This window comes from Dasypus novemcinctus, chromosome 2, assembly GCF_030445035.2.
Source record: "Dasypus novemcinctus isolate mDasNov1 chromosome 2, mDasNov1.1.hap2, whole genome shotgun sequence".
Classification (NCBI taxonomy): Eukaryota; Metazoa; Chordata; class Mammalia; order Cingulata; family Dasypodidae; genus Dasypus; species Dasypus novemcinctus.
Window position 1 is genome coordinate 17,076,143 of NC_080674.1, and position 20,871 is coordinate 17,097,013.

Consider the following 20,871-nt stretch of genomic DNA (forward strand, 5'->3'; position numbering starts at 1 on the left):
TAATATAGTTAGTCTTAGTAACTAGATTTTGTCCCATATGAATTAAAAGTGTGTGTCTGCATACAATGCATTTTTATTTCATTACTCTTCTCAACAATCAGTATTAATTATGTTTAAATATAAGCTCCCCATGGGATCTCTGAGTATTATTAGCAGATGGTCATAACCATATTTACTTGTTCTCTCCACAAAGTGTTGAAGAAACTTTACTAAAGAAAACTTATTAAAACTCTTGTCAGACCCCTTGCTTTTTTCATCCCTGCTCAGACCACCCATGTAGAGGTGTGCATGGGAAACCGCCCCCTTTAAATTTTTGACACATATAAATGTGTTCATCCATTGTTCCCTTCTCAGGTGCCTGGCACATGCCAGGCCCTATAGGGGTCACTAGACTGAGGGAAAATTCCCGTTCTCTGGAGATCACCATCCAAGGAACACACAAAAGTCTAAAACTCAAAATAGAGCTGGGTGTGTAAAACAATAGCAGAATGAGTATGGGACTTAGTAAAGGGAGAAGTTGCCCCTGCTGGTTGACTGGGAAGGCTTCCAGGAAAAGGCAGCACCTGAGCTGAGTTTGAAAGAAGAGTAAGAAGAGTAGGTCACATGAAGAGAGAGTGTGCTGAGGAGCTGGGGAGAGACAGAAGGACAGACTGACAAAGGCATGTGCAAGGGGGCTGTAGGTTTGGCAAACAGTGAAACTTTTATTGTTCCTGGAGAGTAGAAACCATGTGGGCAGTGGCAGCCAGTTCACAAGGGGCTTCCTGGCCTAGCCATGGAGTTTGAACTGTGTCCTTAAAGGCAATGACTACTAGAGAGCCCCAGGAACGGATCAGGTCTGAGGGTGAAGGGAGTCTCAGAGGCTTAGTGCCTTGTCTTGTTCTTGCTTCTTAAACTTTCCGAACAAGGCTTCAACAGTGCATCCCATTCCATATGCTCTTCTGCCTTATAATCTCTTTTTCCCTCCATCCTTCCACTGCCAGGTAATCTTTCAAATGTTGACCAAGAGGTAGTATCAATTTCTACCCACTCTTGAGTAAGGGATGCTTTGATCAATAGAACATGACAGAAGGGAGTCTACATCAGTTCCAGGCACAGCTTTTAGCTGTCTTGGCAGCTCCTGTTTCCTTCCTCTTGAAAGCCACACCATATAAGATGACCTTGAACTCACTACGCCACGTGGGAGGCCCTGGGGGTGAGACGCCATGTGGAGAGGAAATCAAGGACCACTGAGGCAGTAGGCAGGGGGAGGAAGTGTGTCCTCCAGTCCCAGGTCCCGCCAATTATACCACGTGGATCACAGGCAAACCACCCGGTTGAACCCTTTCTGACCACAAAATCGTGAACAAAATAAAACGGTTGTTCTAAGCTACTAAGTTTAGGGATATGTTGTTCAGCACCAACAGGTAACAGGAACTCCTCCATTCAGTCGCCATCCTTTACATCTTGGTAACTGCAGGCTCTCAATTTACCAACTTGGTCACACACATCCCTTCCCCAGCTTCTCAGCCCCTTCTCTTCCTGATCTTTAAAAAATGAAAATTTCAATTAAATCATTTCTAGGACCCTTTTCTTCTGCACATTTTCCTCAAACGATCACTTCTTTTTATTATTTTATCTTTCCCTTCTGTCTTCATTCGCCAGGGCTGCCATAACAAAACACCATAACAAAAATGTCATAACAAAACAACAAGAATTTATTGGCTCACAGTCCTGGAGGCTGGAAGTCCAACATCAAGGTGTCACAGGCAATGCCTTCTCCGAAGTCTGTAGTGTCCTGGTGGTGGCCTTCCAGAAATCCTTCATCTCATGGCCATCTGTCTCCCATCTCCACACCTGCAGCTGTGCCAAATGATTGTGTACAACTTTTCCCTGCTTATAAGGAGTTCAGTCATATTGGATTAAGGCCCACCTGATCAAAAATTGTGTTTATAAATGAGCTCAAACCCACAGGACAGAGGGCTAGGACTTGAACTTGTCTTGTGGCAGGTGTGATTCAGTCTACCCCACTTTTCTTCCACCATTCCCCCTTCTCCTTCTCTATATACAACTTAAGAATTCTATAAGTAAAACTGTTAAATGCATGAGAGATGTTTTGGGGTTGATGGAAGTGTTTTAGAACTGGATTGTGATAGTTGCATAAATCTAGAAATTTGCTAATACATTGAATTGTATACTTAAAATGGGTGACTTTTATATAGTATATAAATTATGCCTCAATAAAATCAATTATTTTAAAACCCTGGGAAAAAATCTTTAAAATAGCAAAATGAGTGATATCTCTCTGGCAAGTATTTGCTTCGTTGGCATTGGAGATTGAATCATGTCCCTTACAACAGGCAGGTTCAAGTCCTAATCCCTGGTCCTGTGTTCATGAACCCAGTTGTAAATAGGACCTTTTGAAGATGTTTTGGTTCAAGTGTGGCCATGTGTGAATGAGGGTGGCCTGAATCCAAAATGGCAGAAGTAGTTATGAACAAAAGAAACTGGACATGAAGAAGAGAAGCCATGGGAGCAGCCAGAAGCTGGAAGCTGACAGAATCCAGAAAGACAGAAGATGGTCATATGCATTGTAATGTGATGGAAAAGCCAAGGAACCCCAAAGATTGCTGGCCAGCCAGAAGATACTGACTCCAGGAGGAAGTCAGCTTTCAAGCTCTGAAACTGTGGACGCAATAAATTCCTTTTGTTAAGCCAACCCACTGCCTGGTATTTGTTTCAGCAGATAGGGAACTAAGACAGGTAGTGTATATTACCTTATGTTGTAAAGTAAAAGACTTGAAATGTACTGAATTTTCCAAATTAAATATAGACTCTAGACCAACACAGCTAAGAAGGAATTCTTAGGATGGCCATATATCTCAAAAAAGCCTGCATAGCTTTTACCTTCCTGGAAGGCTGAATGCTGATTAAAGAGTTTGGACTCTGGGGTCAGGTTTGACTCCAGGATCTGACATTTCCATCTCTTTGTGGTATGGCTTTTCTCATCCTTAAAATGGGGATAAAAGTAATTTTATGAACATACACACACAATGCTTACCATTGTGTCTGGGCACAAGGTAGGTGCCCACCTAGCTGTAACAATTATTACAAAGGCAAAAGAACCTCAACTGAGACTGCTTCTAGATGCTTCTAGATGAAGTCTGAAGAAAGAATGATCACTCATGCATCAGGGCACAGTTGCCCTGCTCAGCTACTCATTACACTTCAAACTATATCCTATTTCCTGACATCCTACCATAATTAATATATCATTTTGCTTGAGTGCAAAGAAATCTTTTCCACTGACTTAAAGAACTGTAAATTCCTCAAGTGAAATTTGGCAGCTCATTAAGCCCGTAAAGGGGGGAGGGGTAGTGACAATTAGCTATGATACATTCTGCTATTTTATTCTTTACTTTGAGGAATATTTTAATAAAACAAATGAGCAAATACCTTTCCCACTGGTCCTGGAATTTCTCATTGTCCCTTAGTTTTCCCATCAATAAAGATTTTACAGGAATATTAGAGAACAAGGAGATCTTCTCTTTGCTTACTCTTTAGGTCATTCATTCACATTTTCCAGGCAAGGAGGAAGTACTGAAGGGGATGCTAGGATGACATACTCCAGCACCTGTCCTGAACACCTGACTGTCCAACGAGGGAGGGAGACACACGATCGATAACTGAAGGGAACCCCTTCACAGCAACCCCCCCATGCAAATAGTGCTAAGAAAGAACAGAGGAAAGAGACACTTCATAATCGAGACCTACGTAAAGCATAAAGAAGGTAGTAATGTGTGACGTGGGGTTTTGAAGAATCAGTTAGAGTTCAGTAGTCAGAAAAGAAGGTGCCAGGCAGAAGAACATTTGACCAAATGCTTCTCACTCCTTGGCTTCAGGTTTTTCTTTAACTACATTTTCTTTTACTCACTTTTTCCAATATGGACAAATTTTGACTTTCAAAATTCTATACCAAACTTAAGACAAGGGCAAATAATCAAATGATGACTTGCTTGGCCCATGTAATGGGCTGTGAATAATCTAGTGAAACATCTGGTTTCTACCTTCAAAGAGTCCGCAATCTACTTGAGTGATAAGTCAACAGAAATGGGGGGTGCAAACAATACAGTATGTCCCTAAGCCATAAGCAGAAGAGACTGGGAAGGTTATAGAGAGGCTGGTGGATAGACATTGATGAAAGCTAAAGAAATCCCAAAAGCCTTCCTGGAGCAGGCAGGCCATGAGCTTTACTGTACATGGCAGGGATGATATGGAGCTGTAAGTCTGAGATAAGGCTTTCCAGGCAGGAACAAACCTAGCAAGGCACCAAGGAGGGGAAATGAGAGGCCCCGTTTCAAATCAGCCTGTTTGCAGGAAGCCAGAGCAACCATTTGAAAAGTGAAAAGCGTGGTCAGTGATCTGATAGATTTGTCTACAGCGCATCCATCAATATGACTCACTTTCACCTACTAAATCCCACTGATACATGGTTATCCATTTACACGTCTGCTTCCCTGACCACTCTCTGAACTCTCTGCAGACAAGGACTATGTTGATGTCTGAGACCCTGCTACTTGGCCCAGTGCCACAGCAAGTCATCAGAATCAGGAAACGCTGGGTCACCCAGCAGTTGGGTTTAGGTTTCTCTCTGTCCGTGAGTGACTTGTCTTGACAGTGTGAACGGATCCTGAAAGTCGTACCAACCTTCTAATTCTAATCCAGTGGTACTCAGCCAGGGGTGATTTGGCCCTCCCAACGGGACATTCAACAATGTCTGAAGACAGTTTTGGCTGTCACAGCAGGGGGCTGGGGGAATCCGGTAGGCAGAGGCAGGACAGCCCCCTCACCAACAGGGAATGTCCTGGCCCAAAATGTCAACAGTGCCGAGACTGAGAGAGCCCGCCCCAGCCCGTGACCCTTAAACACCAGAGCAGGGGCTGGACTGGAGGGCGGGTATTTTAGTTGTGTTTCATTTGAACTTAGAGCGCACTTGTCTTTTAAAAGAAAAAAAGGGGGAAAGAACTTGGTTCTTTTCAAGATAATTGCACTTAGTTTCCTGGAGAAACTGGACAGCAACCATGTTCAAGGTGTGCCACGGGTCCTCTCATCAGCCAGCAAACTGCACAAGAGCAGGACTGCTCCCAGAAAACGCACAGCCACGGGAAGTACAGAGCGGAAGAGAGAGATTCCTGCGCAGACAAGTTCAAGGCATCTGGTTAGAGACAGGTTCAACACTGACTGTGATGGCTCATGTAGCTCCACACACACACACATACAGCACAGCAGGCTAACTTTTGAAGTACGTGATAGATGAGTCGATGAAACATTGCCGCGGGAGGAAAAAAGTGTGTAGTTTTAGTAAAGACTTCTTTATAATGTGAGATAGATGATAGACAGTACATGGATGGAGGGATGGAGGGATATACATGAGAGAGAGGGATAGACTGAGTAGAGATAGATGATAACTAGAGAAGAAAGATGATAGATGAAAGACAGAAGGGAAGCAGACTTGACCCAATGGATAGGGCATCCATCTACCACATGGGAGGTCCGTGGTTCAAACCCCCGGCCTCCTGACCTGTGTGCAGCTGGCCAATGCACAGTGCTGATGCACGCAAGGAGTGCTGTGCCACGCAGGGGTGTCTCCAGCATAGGGAAGCCCCACACGCAAGGTATGTGCTCCATAAGGAGAGCCGCCCAGCATGGAAAAAGTACAGCCCACCCAGGAATGGCGCTGTATACACGGAGAGCTGATGCAGCAAGATGATGCAACAAAAAGAAACACAGATTCCTAGTGCCGCTAACAAGAACACAAGCGGTCACAGAAGAACACACAGGGAATGGACACAGAGAGCAGACAACTGGGCGGGGGGTGGGGGGAGAGGAAGGGGAGAGAAATAAATAAATAAATCTTAAAAAAAAAGACAGACAGACCTGCTAACCCACATCCAAGGTCACAGCCAAGGGCACCACATTGATTGCATATATCTGCAGTGTGTCTCCATACATGCAACTACCCAGAGTAAGAGAAGCAGTTGGCTCTTCTGTCTTTGATTAGGAATTGGAAAAAAGCTAGTGAGCAGGTCAAATCCAAAAAGGTTAGGATGATGCCAATATCTGGTACCACACAGCTTCTGGATCAGGCCACCTTTAGGCCTCAGATAAGAGGACTTCCCAAAAGAGGAAATGACTGCATTATTCTGGAGAAGAGAAAGCTTTCCAGACAGGAGTGAAGAGAAAATGGAATACGGTTTTCAAATAAATGGTAGCCTGGGACCAAACATGCCCACGGAGGGGAGAACTGAGCTTATTTGGCGTACTAAATTGAACGTACACCATTTGGCACCCTGACCATATAAAAACACATTTGGAAGGAGGCAGAAGCTCCTCGGGGGCCTTTCATTTTCAGCAGTGAGAAGAGGGGCCCGGAATTGAACTGGTCCTCCGAGGCCACAGAACCTGCTGGGACACCCACATGTCCGCACAGCCAGGTGCTCTCAATCTCCTCCACACTCTCCCTTTCTCAGCTTTGGTCACCTGATCAACCTCAGGGGTTTGGGAACAGTGCTAGTCATAGAACTCCCACTCCTTTCCTGCCAATCCGGGGGACAGGGGTGGGGGGGCCTTCCTGTCCCCATGGCAACAGAAACTGGCCTGCCCATGGCCCAAAACCTCGTTGGGGGCTGGCCGAGGCTTCTGGCCTTTTCTGCTGCTGGGGATCCTGGCTGCATGTGTACTTCTGAGTGAATTTCTGTGGATTCTGACAAACACTGAAAACCATGAGCACTGCAGAGGAATGAATGTGAAATTACCCACAGCCACTAACCAGCTTTGAAACAACTTGACTTATAAACGGAATGGATCTAAGCTGTGAAGTCTAGTTTCCTAAAGGTTTCCCTCCCCACAAGGTGCTTGGAGTGAGAAAACAAACTAAGTGGTTTGGAGAGAGAGAAGAGGGCTTGAGGGCAGCGCTACTGATTTTTTCAGAAATCAGATTACCCTATTATTGCTTTTCAATAGTCATGTCCCTACTGAAGGATAATTTGTTCTTTAACAAACTCTTGTGAGAAAAGTTTTTAATTGGAGGCAGAGATGCACGGCTGGAGATGAGACTACTTCACAAGTAGTAAAAGAAGCAGGTATTGGGACCACCAGCAAAAGAAAAAATAAGACTCTATCTGGACACAGGACAGGGAGGCCGGCTGGGTATGACGGGGCGTCTAGGACAGGGACGTGCAATGATCCCACTGGTGGCCGAAGTGTTATTGGGATGGAGGAGCTCCCCGCAGAGAGTAGAAGGGGCAGAGGAGAAGCTGATCTGATCTGGCCTCCTGGGGTTTCTGGAAAGCTGTTCTTGCCCTACGTTACAAGGCCAGGTGGGCGAGCAGGCAAACACAACAAGTCCAGTGTATTGCCACGTGGCCGTGTCCCATGATACAGTTATGCCCTGGATATTTTTCTTTGGCAGTGGCAGAAGCAGCAGACCTTCTCAGAGTGCTTGATGGAGAAGGCATTAGGCATTACGAGTGTACGTGTAGGCAAGTGACTGCGCGTCTGTGTTCTTCAAATGGAGTTGAGGGCTAAGGGACCAGAGTGGGTCCAATCTCGATAAGCATTTGAGCTCTGCCCTTTCCTGTAGAGCACTGAAATTTTCCTGACTTTTCGGAGCCTGTTTCCTTATGTGCAAAATGGGGATAATAATATTTACCTCATAGGGCTGACGTAAGCACCACAGGAAGTAATTTTCATAAAATACCTAGGGCCATCCCTGGCACATAAGTGCTCAAAAATTGCATCTAGCTAAACTGTTCAAAGAACTGAGTTTCCAGAAATTCATCAACTGAGCTCTGATAGAAACTGAAATCCCTGATACTTTACCAAATGGGCAAGTCCTGTAAGTGCCACTTTTCAAAAACAAATTTTTATCAAGAACCATCAGAGTATCTTATCAGTAAAGGTCCATTTTGGACATACATTTTCTTCTTGGTTCTCTAGAAAAACTGGGCAAACTATATTCAGATTTCCTTCAATTAATTTGGAAAATGTGATAATGTGAGCCATTTTTAAAGCCCTCCTTAAAAGATAAAAATGATAATGCAAAAAGTTCTTGGTTAGGAGAGCAACTGAGACCAAGAGTATATAATTCAGCTTCTGTATTTTTTGTAGAATTGTTTTGTGTAGAGGGATGATTAAATTGTGTCACGGGACCCACAGGAGACCAGATGAAGTGCTGTACACTATCTGGCCCATGAACTTTTGTTATTTTTTCCATAAATGATAATATGGGCCATTTGGTGTAAGTGAAGAGGTGCTTCTTCATATATGAAGTACATGATATGATGTGATATATAATACTGTATCATAGGATATGATATGATACAAAGGTATCATATATAATGGCTATTTACTCGATTACAGAATATTAGAGGTTAAACAATAAAGCACTTAGAGACAAATCCAGCCCAAACCCCCATTGTACAGAAACTTAAGAGAACTAGTTGTGGTCACTAGTTCATGTGGCCAACATGATAAAAGTTACAGATCTTTGCATTATAATTAGTAATAGCAAACTTAGAAAAGGGTGTGATTTATATTTCTAGCATCTAGCCTACAAAGTAACAGGTACTGCATTTCTCTAGATCTGACAAGAAGTTAATTCATTTCATATTAAAAACTGCCGAACTACAGTGGTATGTGGGATTCCCAAATAAGGCAATCTATACCTAATATATACTTTACTATTTCAGTACAACCACAATTAATGTTATCTAGTGATCAAATGAAAATTAGGACTAATATTTGGAAGAATATTTCTGAACCTAACAAAGAAACTCATAATACCTGTTTTAATACTAATTATAATAATAATACTTAAAAAAGAATTTTAGGACAGTCTTTCTAGATCAGAGGCTTCCTTCTCTAGATACATAAAAATATGTATGTATTTGAATGTAGATAAGAGAGAACATAATTGAGGAATGATTCTTAATAGACTCGATACTGTGTTGTCTGAGAAATCGTTCATGACAGAACCCACCCTCCTAATTCCAATGTTCTATATCAAAGGAGTATTTTTGTATTCAAAGGAAGGTGATTATCTTACTTTTTTACAGGACAGATTGTACGCCAGAGTTAAGAGTAATAAAAGCCTGGGTTTTATGATGAAAACTGAGATGATGCAACTAAAGGAAAAATAAAGAATGAGTCTAAAGTCTGAACAAGATCATTTTGTGTTCCATTTTTTGCAATCATCATGCTTGAGTGCCAATGGGCAACGTGCCCGAAACGTTTTTTTCTCCCTTTCTGCTTTTATTATCTCCCAGAAAGAATCATTATTCTTAGTATAGGGGAAATCTCCCCATTATGACCAGAATTGCTACATTGTCAGATCATGCCCAACCCATTTATTTGGAAGAGTGACTGGCATGTGCACAAGGGTTGGCATTCTTACAGCTTTACTTTTATAATCAGGAAGAAAAGGCGGTCCTAATTTTTAATATATAATGAGCCACAATGTGGTCTCTCATATTTCTTCACTGATTACATTTACTTTATTTGGACTGGTTTTTTGTTTGTTTGTTCATTTGTTTATTTTTTTGTTTTTGAGGCACTGGGGCCAGAGATTGAACCTGGGACCTCATATGTGGGAAGCCAGTGCTCAACCACTGAGCCACACTGGCTTCCCTGACTTGGTTTCTTTTGTGTGTGTGTGTATTTTGTTGTTGTTGTTTTTTCGGGAAGCACTGGGAGCCAAACCTGAGCCCTTCCCTGTGGGAGGTGGGCGCTCAACTGCTTAAGCCAGATCCGCTCCCATACTGTTGTTTTTGAGAATAAAAAACCTGTGCTATGGAATCAAAAATCATTTATCTAAGCTCTTCTACTTGATGGTATTTATTTATGGCATTTTACCACACACCGTGTTCCCTGCTGTTGTGATTATTTCCTCCTTCTGCAGTGAATAAATTCCTTGCCGTCGATGAAATTCATGATTAAGTTTATGAGTAATGCAATAATGGAGGCTGAGGTAGATCTTTGTAAGGGGCCTTTTGCAAGAATAACTTAAAATGAAACATCTATTCAATCTATTTATTAAGACAAAATTTGTGGATCTAATTTTGGTCACTTTTGTGTCATGAGTGTCCTCTAAGTCCCTTAATTCATCCATTTCCTTCATAACACTTGCCTTAAATATGCATCTGGCTCAACTTCCTATGCTTCTCTGAATCTTATAAGATTTTTTTTTTTCAGGAGGTATTGGGGATTGAACCCAGGACCATGTACATGGGAAGCAGATGCTCAACCACTGAGCCACACTAGCTTTCTGAATCTTTTAAGTTTGTGCTGTTGACTTCCAATTCAGCTGAGAAACACTGGCAAGTGTGGCTTCATGTCACAGCCTCATCAGGTTATGAGAGTAGAATGAACCCATCAGTGAATGTGAATCCAGAGCCCTAAAAAGCAGGACAGGAGAGAGGAAAAGAGAAAGAACATGCAAAGAGAATATCTCCTCTTAAAGAATCATATTCAGAAAGCCTGCATGTTAGCAGTCATCTAATATTTTGAATGCATTGGGTAAGAGGGAAAGAATAAAAGTTTATTTAAAAATTTTGCTCCACTAAAACTGAAACTTGGAGCTTATTCACTTTTTAAAATCCTTATCTTTTTCTAGAAAATGTTCAACATGAGCCACTTTTGTTTGGATTGATTTGTATTGGCCCCTATGGGAAGCAAAGCATCTGGGAAGGGAGGGTTGATATGCATTTTGTGAGGTTGAGAATCACCAGGCAAGGGCTGGTAAGAGGTTAGTGGTACAAGTCTAGGCTTTGGAACATACGTGGACTACTTAACAGCAGTCAGAAAATGATCTTCATATTTAAATGTATGAGGTCATTAACTACTATCCTTTTTTTTTTTAGAAACTGGTTTTTTTCTTAAATTTATTTCTCTCCCCACTTCCCCCGCCCCCCCGCCCCAGTTGTCTGTTCTCTGTGTCCATTTGCTGCGTGTTCTTCTTTGTCCACTTCTGTTGTTGTCAGTGGCATGGGAATCTGTGTTCCTTTTGTTGTTGTTGTTGCATCATCTTGCTGCACTAGCTCTCTGTGTGCGTGGCACCATTCCTGCGAAGGCTGCACTTTCTTTCGGGCTGGGCAGCTCTCCTTATAGGCTGCATTCCTTGCGCGTGGGGCTCCCCTACGCGGGGGACAACCCTGCATGGCACGGCACTCCTTGCACACATCAGCACTGCGCATGGACCAGCTCCACATGGGCCAAGGAGGCCCGGGGTTTGAACCTTGGACCTCCCATGTGGTAGGCCGACGCTCTATCCACTGGGCCAAGTCCGCTTCCCTTAAGTAGTATTCTTTTTTTTTTTTTTTTTTTTTTAAAGATTTATTTATTTATTTAATTTCCCCCCCTCCCCTGGTTGTCTGTTCTTGGTGTCTATTTGCTGCGTCTTGTTTCTTTGTCCGCTTCTGTTGTCATCAGCGGCACGGGAAGTGTGGGCGGTGCCATTCCTCGGCAGGCTGCTCTTTCTTTTCACGCTGGGCGGCTTTCCTCACAGGCGCACTCCTTGCGCGTGGGGCTCCCCCACGCAGGGGACACCCTTGCGTGGCGCGGCACTCCTTGCGTGCATCAGCACTGCGCATGGCCAGCTCCACACGGGTCAGGGAGGCCCGGGGTTTGAACCGCGGACCTCCCATATGGTAGACGGACGCCCTAACCACTGGGCCAAAGTCCGTTTCCCTTAAGTAGTATTCTTAAAGTTAGTATCCCCAAATGAAGCATTCCAATAATGCAAGGCTTTCTATCTATCTGCAACCACCAAGTTGAATCAATTCTATGAAATCAAACTGCCCATACTTCAGTATCTAAGGCCTGTGGGGCCATCTTGCACAAGGAACAATACTGCATCGATGCACGGTGCCCATGGTATGGTGCTACATCCAAAAACAGACTGAGATTCCCCAGCTTTCAATGCTTACGATTTCATCAAACAACTCTGATCATCTGAAGTCATTCAGTCTACTCCTCCCACCAAATTGTGGAGAACTGCTATTACAGGTGATTTAGGAAATAGTTTCTGCTGCCATAAGAACTTCTAAAAGAAAGAAGTACTGTGCTACTGATTGCACTTTGTCTGCTTCGACAGAGTACAAAGATCCTATAACAAATTTAGAAAAAAAAACATCTTAGGCTACTGGGATAAAAGGTAACAACTACCATTTGCCTCCCAGGCATGATGGCATTGCATTTCGGAATATTTATGAAGAATCCAAAGGTGTCATCTCAAGCCACAAAGAATAGTGGCACAAAAGTTATCTCAATTTCTGGGCAAAGCCTTAAGAAACTGGATGTGGGTAAAATGGCCAAAGAACATCTTTAAAATAGGAGTTGCTTTCTCTAAAACAGTCCTATCACTCCCACGCAAGGCCAGACAGTGAGAGGATGCTAAGATTTATCAAGCACAGTGATAAAAAAATTTTTAAAAGTTCAAAAAGAAGAGGTAAAGTTGGCCACTTGGGACATTTGGGAAGGACAGAGATAATTAGAGGGAACTAAACTAAATACGCATCGAAACTGCCATTAGAATTTTAGAGCAATTACTTAAGTTGTAAGTTAGGAACACACTGGGAAAGAAAAATGTGCAAACACTGCAGCAGTAACCACAGCGAGAATTCTACCAGAGGAACAATAAGAGCAAGAGAAAAGAGTTCTTGCAGCTGCGCTCTCTGAAAAGAACCACCTAAGTTAGTACACAGAGGAGGGGGAGTAGCTAAGCACCAGGACTGCTCTGGAAACTTTTCAGATTGATTGTCTTCAATACAGAAATGAATAAAATATGACTGGATCTGCCATGCTATAATATGGCTCATTTGGGATGCTGTGAATTATTTATTCCTGAGTATATAGCCATTCAGGGTGTTTATCCAGTAACCTTTTAAAACCATCTGATAAAATGGTGCAAACTTTTCTTAAATTGGTTCATTTGGGTAGGCATGCTTAAAGAGTAGCTTCTCTCTTTGCAATCCTGAATTAGCTTTCATTTACACATCCTGAAAAATATAGTTTATATGTCGTGCATTACAAAGCGACAAATCAGTCACATCCATGTGGGGCCTAGGGGCCCTTAGGAAGGGAAACTGCTCAAGCATTTTGGTGTCTGCTCTCTGTGATCCCAATTGTTTTCCAAACTAAACTAGAAAACAAATGTCACCTGTTCCTTCCCGAATAATTCTGTGCTTACCAGGTACCTGAGGAGACAGGCAAAAGTTCCAGCCCTTGTGGTGGCCACTGCCGAAGAGCAGACACAGACATTAGACCAAAAATGGTACAAAGGAATTCAGGCTGTAATGATAATTGTGAAGAGGCCTGTGAGAAAGCAAGCCTGCTATGAAGGAGGAAAATCTAAAGAACTCATGCAGATGTAGGCGTTCAGGGAAGGTCTCCTTGACCAAAAGGCATTTTAAACTCAGATGAGTAAGAGTTCTTCAGAAGAAGAAGCAAGGGACACACGTGGCTGGCAAAAGGAAGAGGTCTTGAAGCACCCGTGGCAATTCTGAGGAACATGGAGAGCTGCAGATGGAATGCAGCACGTGAGAGGAGTGACATAAATGAGCTTGAAGAAGTAGGCATGGCCTGGGTCACGCGCGGTAGAGCCTTGGGAGTCCTCTGGCAGATTGGAGATTTTCTCCCAAGCTCAATGGGGAACCACCCACTAAAGGGCTTTGAGGCAGGAATGATATTTTTCTTGCTGCCTTATGGAGCAGTGGAAGTGGAAAGTCCACTTAGAAGGTCATTAAACTGGCCCAAAACAAAAAGAATGATTACTTGAACCAGAATGGGGCCTAGAGGTGACAAGTGAATAAAGGTGCAAGATCATTAGATGGGGAGACTGGAGGAAAAGGTTTGGAGAGAAAGACCAAGAGTTCTGTTATGAACACATTTTGTTTGAAATTTCCATTAAGCATTCAAGTGAAGCTGTCAAGCAGGTAGTTGGATTTATGACCAGGAAGAATGACAACTGTTTTAATCAGGGTTGTATCTGTGAATATGTATGTTTGTAATTATTAAGAGATTTATTATAGGAATTGGCTTACATGACCACGGGAGCTGGCAAGTCCATAAGGCAGGCCACAAGTTGGGAACTCCGATGAAGGTGACGATGAATTCCCCAGGAGAAGGAAGCTGCTGAAGTAGAAACAGAAATTCTTCTTTCTGACTGCTGAAATCATCAGTTCTCACTTTAAAGGCTTCCAACTGATAGCATGAGAGGCCTCTCAGCACAAAAGGCAATCTCCTCTCTTGATTGTTTATGGAATCAACCCTAAGTGCAATCAACTGACTAAATGACTTAATTCCATCTACAGAATATCCTCACAGAAAACATCAGGCCAGGGCTTGCTTGACCAAACAACTGGACACCATAATCTGGCCAACTCAACCCATGAATTTACCTATTGCAACAATGTACTATAGAGAAGGAGAAACCAGGACTCAAAAACAACAACAACAACAACAACAAAACGCAAAACCTGAGCAGTCAGAGAGACAAAAGAAGTCCAGGAGGGAGGAACCCAAGAGTCAAAAGAAGAAAGAGGAAAACGGACTTTGGCCCAGCGGTTAGGGCATCCGTCTACCACATGGGAGGTCCGCGGTTCAAACCCCGGGCCTCCTTGACCCGTGTGGAGCTGGCCATGCGCAGTGCTGATGCGCGCAAGGAGTGCCCTGCCACGCAGGGGTGTCCCCGGCGTGGGGGAGCCCCACGCGCAAGGAGTGCGCCCCCTAAGGAGAGCCGCCCAGCGTGAAAAGAAAGAGCAGCCTGCCCAGGAATGGCGCCGCCCACACTTCCCCTGCCGCGGACGACAACGGAAGCGGACAAAGAAACAAGACGCAGCAAATAGACACAGAGAACAGACAACCAGGGGAGGGGGGAAATTAAATAAATAAATAAATCTTTAAGGAAAAAAAAAAAGAAGAAAGATGGTGGCATCATAATTACATCATGCTCTAAGAGTCTGAGAGCCCAATTCCAGGTCACGGCTAACTTTAGCAAGAGAAATTTCACCTAAGGAAAGGAGGGCACAGTCAGCTTTGAGTGGTTTGAAGAGTGATAGGGAAGCGAAGTTAAGTATAGACCATACTCTTTAGGAGTATGGTTGGGAAAGAAAAATAGAGCAGTAGCTGGGTCAAGGAAAGGTTAATCTGTTAGCTTTGGCTTTCCTGTTAAATTTCTTCTAACGTGAGAGAGATAGATGGTGATCTATATAACTCTAGGGAATAATCCAATAGAAGGACACACAGAAGAGTCAAGGAAAAAAAGTAAACATCCCAAGAACAAAAGCCTTGTGCTTGTCAGGCTCAGATCTATAGCGTGAAAGAAAGGAAGAGCCCTGAAGAGACTGATATTTTCTCTCTAATACCAGGCAGAGAGAGATTAAGCACACACTTGGTTTTCCAATCAGGACTTGCGGGAAAAAATCATTTTAATTTTTTCCAAATTTCCAGAGCCATGATCATTGGATGCCTTGAGGCTGTAAGTGTTAAAAGATGCTGCAGCTCTGGCCGCCTCGCAGAACCCATGGCAGATTCCTCGCCCGCGCTGTCCCTGCGGAACAGTGTCCCCACGCGCCCCGGCCCATGGCCTTGGCCCCATCACCGCCGACGCGCCCGCGCTCAGGCTCCGAGTCCGAGGAGGCCGAGCTGTCCTTGAGCCTGGCCCGCATCAAGACCCGCTCGTAGGGCAGCGCGGCCAGCGTGCGGGCGCCACTGAGCACTGGCATCATCGAGCACCATGTGGAGCAGGGCATTGCGCTCAAGTACGGAGTCACGATGGAGCAAATAAAAAGGGCAAATAAACTGTTTACCAATGATTGTATATTTCTGAAGAAAACATTGAACATCCCAATTATATTAGAGAAGCCTTTGTTGTTTAATGGACTTAACTCAATTGATTCTCGAGAAAAGGAAACTGTTGGTAGCGGTCTTTCTCTTGAAAAACAGCCAGTGGTGGCTGGAGAAGCCCTACCTCCTCCCAGTCCTCAGGAATCCGATGTTCAGCCTTTACAGCCCGAGGAAGTATCCCCTAGAGATTTCCTGCAGAGACTAGACTTTTGGATAAAGTTATCAACACAGGCAGCCAAGAAACTAAAGGAAGAGAGCAGAGATGAAGACAGTCCCTATGCAACTTCCCTCTATCACAATTAGATGATTAAAAGGCATAATTCTAACTTGGAACAGGAAATGGTTGGATAATTAAAAAAAACAAAAACTAAAGATTCAAAAGCATGTCTTTTGGATTCCCATAGCATCTATCTTAAAACCCACAATTAAGTAGTTCTACCTATTGTAATTGCACTGAAATATTTCACTCTCTCTGGCTTTCTAGAATTTTAAGTCTTTTATTATGGCATGTTAGCAAATTTGTATTCTAAAACTTATGGCTTTTGCACAGGTGGTTGTAGTTTTTAGACTAGCTTTTGTAAATACTGGTTAAAATAAAGCATCAAAGACTATTTGCATATTCAAAATAAAAACAATGTTTATCTTTTGATAAAATCCTAGTTATGTGACAAGTATGGTTGCTGTTTAAATGATGCTGAATCTGTTGTGTTTGTAATAACTTATGCACTATATATTTCAATATGTATTACATATTCTGAGTTAACATAAAGCTCCAAATTTTGTCAACGATTTTGTAAAAATAAACTACAAAAGTCCGGATGAGAAAATAAACTATGTTTTCATAAAAAAAAAAAAAAAAAAAAAAGATGCTGCAGTGGGTTGAATGGGAGACCCCAAAACATATGTCCATGTCCTTACCGCCAGAACCTGTGAATGCAGCCTTATTTGGAAAAAGAGTCTTTGCAGAAGGATCTTAAGATGAAGAGATCATCCTGGATTATCTGGGTGGGTCCTAAATCCAATGACAAGTGTCCCTTATAAAACAAAAGATACAGAGGAGAAGATGATGTGAAGATGGAGCCGAGAGAGATGCAGCAGCCCGCCAAGATGTGCCAGCAGGCACCAGAAGTTGGAAGAGGCTCCTCTGGAGCCTCCAGAAGGTGTACAGCCCTCCTGACAGCCTGACTTCAGACCTCTGGCCTCCAGAACTATGAGAGAATAAATGTCTGTTGTTTTCAGCCACTGAGTTTGTGGTAATTTGTTACAGCAGCCTGAGGAAACTAATACAGACTTCTATTCATGAGTACATTATGTTTAAAGGTCCTATCAGCCAACAAAACAATTATGTTTACTGCCTGCTGACAAAACAATTTAAGAACCCTCAGATTCTCAGTTTATTCCACCAATTATTCCTCCAAGGCAGAAAACCCAAGGCTCTGTGCTTTATGACTTCTGTGTATAGTAATAAAAACACAGCCACAGATTCAAATACACATGCAAAATGCAATGAAGTAAAATGAACTAGCTTAAAATGCATTACTAAATAACCCTGCACAAATGCATTCCCCTAGGCTTTATGTCCATACATATGCTGCTAAGTGCTTAACTCAAGGACACTGCTGTCCCAGCAGGCAGTCCAAGGACAGACAGTGGAGGGTTAGTATCTGTACAGCATACCATCAGCAGCCTAGCCAGTGAGCTCCCCTCCAGGAGTTTCTAAGAACAAGGCTCCTTTTGTTTCTGCAAGTTCACCTTGGAAATCTAAAGTCCAATAGATTCATTCATTCATTCATTCAACAATTATGTACTCATCATTTATTATATGCTAGCAATGGTCCTAGGTGCTAAGGACAGTGTGGAAAATAAAACAATCCTTCCCCACAATGAGCTTTCATTCAAGGTGGCTGAGAGGGAATAAACAGGGAGAGATTTTCAACATACATCCAGAGGTAACCACTTCTCACCACCTTCATTGTTACCGCCCTGGCTGAAGCCACCATGGAGTCTCACTTAGATTTTGATGACAGCCTCCTAACTTGACTGGTCATTCTGCTTCCACACTTTATGTTGCCACCGTGCTGTCTCTTCTCCACAGAGTAGCCAGGGAGATCCTTTTTAGATACCAAGTCAGGTCATGCTACCCATCTATTTCAACCCCTCCAACAGCTTACAACTTATACTATGACTTACAAGCCTTTGCCATTCTCTAACCCCATATCCTATCACTCTCCTTGTGGTAGGACAAAACAATACTTTCAGCTCCTCCCATTGAGAGGTTGAGTCTATTTCACCAACCCTGGGATCTGGCATTGGCCACAAGACACTTTGACCAATAAAAATGTGGCAAAAATGACATGCAGCTTTGCTCTCTTGACCCCTTGGAATTCTATTGCCTCCATGTGAACAAGCATGGCACAACCTGTTGGAAGACAGAAGACTAATGGGGACTTGGGACGGGCCATCCCACCTGAGATCCTATAGGCCAACCAGAACTCAGCTACCTAGAAGCTGCAAGAGACACATAAGTGAGCCAAGTTGGGACCAACAGAGAAATACCAGCTGAGCCCAGGCAAATCACTGACAAACAAGTTATTGAGCTAAATAAATGATAACTGGTGTAAGCCACTAAGTTTTGGGGTGGTGTGTTATGCAGGAAAAGCTAACATTCCCCCTGTTCATTTTGTTCTTGCTACACTTACTTGCATACTATTCCATGAACACACTAAATGTACTTTCCACTTTTGGGCCTTTGTTCTTGCTGTTCCTTATACTTAAGAGCCTGTCCACCCAGATTCCACATATATCACTCCCTTCAATCTCTCTGCCCAATAGCTACCTATCAGTGAGGCCTTCCCTGAATTAGCTATATAGAATTCCCAACCCTACTATACAATCTGCATAGGATCTTGTTTACTGTTATTCTGCCTTGCCCATTCAAGCAGAGAGCTCATGAGGACCAGGACTTCCTCTTGTTTTTGTTCCTCCCTGAATCCCCAGTAACCAACACAGAACCTGGTACAAGATAGATGCTCAATACATTTTTGTTAAATAAGCAAATAAATGAAACAAACCAGAAAATATAAGATACTCAGAATATACCCTGTGCTGCCTTGTCTTTTAATCCTTAGGATGTTATGGGTGTATTTGGTTGTGTGGAGTTTTTGCAATGAATTGTATTGTTATTTAATCATCATGGGGGCTCAACTTGCCCCTAAAACATGATACAAAATTTTAAGGCCAGAAACCTGCCTATTGTACTCCAGGTATCCTCAGTGGTATCGCCAATGTTATCTGAATGTCATCATTCAGCAGAATTTGCTAGTATTTTCTACATGTCTACTACTCAGTCCATTTTTGCTGGCTGGCCACTGGATCCAACTCTTCATTGCATTGTAGAAATTCTTCATGAGCAGCTGTCCACACTTTGACTTGCCATATTAAAAATAAGCCACAGGCTTTTTGTAAGGTATGGATACAACTTTAGACAAACCAAATGCATGGCCTGAGAAATACACAGGGGCACATGGGTCAAGGGGATGGAATACTGAAATCAGAGCTGCCTGGGAAAAGCCAGTGCCTTCCTCCAAAAGAAAAAGGAAAGGGATTCAATATATCTGGACTTCTGTTTGCAAAGTAAAATTTTCAAATGTAAATCTTTAAAACAGACTAATGTTTGATATTGGAAGATAGTAAGAGGGAAGTTGGAGGCCCAGTGGGCGAATGCTATGAGCTGCTGAGAATGACCCAGAGGGGAGGAAGAACAACAGAACTACGCAAAGAATTAATAAGGGGAGAGGGTATAGCTCAGTGGTTGAGCATCTGCTACTTATTTATGAGGTCCCAGGTTCAATCCCTGGGACCTCCTTAAAAAAAAAAAAAGAATTAATGAGAAATTGTGAGGAAAAAGTGATGGGAAGAGAAATGAAGTGGGGATTCAGAAATGGAGAGGAAATTGCCTCACATGAGAGGAGAACAACAAGAATAGCTTAGAACAGAGTTAAAGACAGAACTGGTTAACTGGGGTTGATAAGGACTATTTTGGAATTTATTTCTGTTACAGGAAAATGGAGTGATGGTTCAAGGGGATTTACTTATTAAAATGTAGTGGGAGTTATAGGGGAGTTTAGTTCAATCTAAACTCAAAAGTGAGATACAGTAATCAAGACAAAAATGCCCTCTCCTCTTCATTAATCCAGGAGAGGACAGAACCATGACAGAGGGTATGGACAGCTGCCAATGAAGAAATGGAGAAAATACAAGACCATGCTTTCTGGAAGCAGTCAAAACTGGAGGCATGGGCTGTTTCCCCTTACATTCCATTTATGAAGGATTCTACTTCCCACAGGGAAGGGTAAAGGACGTAACCCTAAGGAATATCGAATCCATTCACTTTAGCAATAGATACAGGGAGTTTAATATTTGAATGCTCTCACCCTATTTCATCTCAGTTGTACAATCAAAATAAATCCACAGTAACTACGGTTCTTTGAAAACTCAGTCATTGATTCAGGGCAATTAAAATTTCAAGATAAAACTGAGGTTGGCATAGTGTAAATTTGTAGACATGGTAAGAACAGATATTATAAAATCTCCAAAGAGATTCATAGCACATGTATCAGACTGGTCTGCCCTGTTAAAATGTGGTCTGAAATTATCTTTACAGAAATAACGTAAAGGATTTATCCTGTTTGGGATATTAAGCCTTTAAAGGGTTTTTCTAATCATGGGTTTATAGCTGAGGTTTCCAAATTTTCTTGGTACACAAAGCCTTTAATGCTACAGGAAATTTTCTTGCAATGTTCCTAGGACAAAAGAAACAGCTTATAATTCCAGTTACCAAGTAGATAGGTCCAAACAACTTAATAAATACTTATTTGCTAATAACTCAGTAGCCATTTGAAAAAAATAATATATAAAAATTTCATTATTAAATAACCACAATTACTTGTAATAGGATGTGACTGGATGTTGGGCACAGCATGGCTTCTCAAC

The 20,871-nt window shown here is 42.7% G+C and overlaps 1 protein-coding gene and 1 pseudogene across 1 annotated transcript in view; one reads left to right on the plus strand and one right to left on the minus strand.

Annotated features, from left to right (window-relative positions):
• The window catches only part of MARCHF11 (membrane associated ring-CH-type finger 11), a 130,324-nt gene that overhangs the window by 31,800 nt on the left and 77,653 nt on the right, over positions 1-20,871 (minus strand). The window lies entirely within an intron of this gene.
• LOC101425606 (lysM and putative peptidoglycan-binding domain-containing protein 2 pseudogene) lies at positions 15,557-16,222 on the plus strand (annotated as a pseudogene).